We start from the raw sequence: 2,245 nt of genomic DNA on the forward strand, positions 1-2,245 counted from the left end.
GATTCCAGCCCTCTAACTTCTGCAACTTTTTGCTAATGTCTAGCCAGGCCTTTGTTACAAAATGTAATTTCAAAGGCACTTCAGTTTCTGGATCATCTGGATCCAAACCAGAATATTTCCTCATACTTTCTTTTAGTTTATTCAGATATTCTGCAGGAGATTCTTCCTTTCCTTGTGTCACTGAAAAGGCTCCCTTAAGATTCTGTGTTCTGGGTATTGCATTACTGACTTCTGTAACAATTCTCAAATCCTGTCTGTGAGCTAAGTTATGATGGTCCTACTGGGGATCAGTTAGGGGGAAATTTTGGTCAGCGGGAGTTGCTCCCTCCACTGGGGGATGTCTACCATCTCATTCTTTCAGAGTTGCTTGCCTCAGTGTTTCCTATTCTCCTTGTATAAATAAAGTATTTAAAATTGACATTAATTCAATAATAATAATAAGCTTCGAATTGTTCTGCCAACCCCGTAGGGTCCTCCATTAGAGATTTCATTTCCTTCTTAAAAAACCTCAATCAGGGGCAGCTGGGTGGCGCAGTGGATAGAGCACCAGCCTTGAATTCAGGAGGACCCGAGTTCAAATCTGATCTCAGACACTTAACACTTCCTAGCTGTGTGACCCTGGGCAAGTCACTTAACCCCAGCCTCCAAAAAAAAAACAAACAAAAAAAAAACCTCAATCAAAACTCCTAATGCTAAGCGGAGCATTCACATATCCCATGGTCCCGATAGGAACTTCTCTAGGGTACTATCTAGCTTCTGACATCCTGGGATCTGGCAATCCTAAAGGGAAGTTTTCAAGATCCTGTTGCAACTATTTGATTTCTCTTCTCAGTAACTATGTGGCCCTGTCAGAGTAGGGGTAGAGGGAGCAATAGCAGCAGAAGCAGAAGGGGAGTTGAGGTAAGGGGGAGGGACAGAGAAAGGAGGGGATCCTACTCCTTTATCACTGCTTCTTCCTGGGTCTTATCTCCCTGATTCAAAAATATCTTTTCCCCAGGAAACCACAAGCCAGCATATATAATCTACTCTGGATTCACAGACTCCTTTGCATTAATAAGTTGATTCGATTTTTGACACATCCAATCTTCAGTAGAACCATAAAGAGGCCATATGGTTTCATTCCCTATATTTTTATTTCCCCATACAAAACAATAGTACTTAATCATTTTCTTTTTGCTTTTGCCCTTATATTTCAATAGTTTACCTCAAGTGGTTAATCTATTTCCCAAGGGACTATTACCTCGATTTGCTTGTCTGCAGTAGAAAATTTCTTTTTTTGAGTGGGAAACTCCTATTGGACAGTGACTTCCAGAATCAAGTACGCTTAGATTCAAGTCTCAATTCGGGGGTTTGCTTCTAGCCTCCCCCTCTTTAGTCACCCAAATGAACTCTTCTGACTCTTTCAGAAATTTAGTGCCCTCAGATTCTAAGAACAAACTTACTGTGGGTTCAGTGTACAGACTGCTGACTGGGAGTCCTGAACCTTTTCATCAATGAACCTAGTGCCCTCAGATTCAGGGGTACAGATTCTTTCATTGATTGGATTTTCAACTGCAGACATACTTTCACCTTACATCAAATCTCTCTGCTAGGGGTCACTTTTGTTTGAAGAGGGAACAAGGACTCTCAAACCATGGCAAACTGCCGAAATTAGGCAGAGTGTCTTTTGCCAAGTTCTGAGAGCCCCCTTGATCACGTGATCGTGGACAACCCTCCCCCAAAACTGTATGATATGCAACTCACCTAATAAATCTCAGAGATCTCTCAAGGTTCCAGGAGAAAATTTATTTAGTTCTCATGAGAAGTAGGCAGTCACTCTCACCATATGGAAGGGGGGAAAGTGAGGCCTTGAGCATGGACAGAAGGGATAATATATAAGTTCCCTGATGCAAAATTGGCCTCCCCCCCCCCATCCCACCCAGCTTATCCTCATTGACTGAGAATGTGATCTTACATTCTAAGTGTGAAAACTACAGCAAATGGGGAAGCAACACAGATTCAAATTTAAACAAAGATATTCCTTTTACTGACCCTGAGACATGTGCTTTTAACATATGAGAGATGGGGGTTGAGTCAGTCTACTCTACACTCTCCCAGACTTGCTCCGCATCCCCATATCCTGGGAACTATTTGCCAATGAGGAAAGGCAAGGGAAAATATGAACCAGATCGAATAGCTTAGTTAATTTATAATTTACCATTTGAAGAAACATCAAATTTTCCATTCACCATGGACATTACTAAAA

This window comes from Sminthopsis crassicaudata, chromosome 3 (genome assembly GCF_048593235.1).
Source record: "Sminthopsis crassicaudata isolate SCR6 chromosome 3, ASM4859323v1, whole genome shotgun sequence".
Classification (NCBI taxonomy): domain Eukaryota; kingdom Metazoa; phylum Chordata; class Mammalia; order Dasyuromorphia; family Dasyuridae; genus Sminthopsis; species Sminthopsis crassicaudata.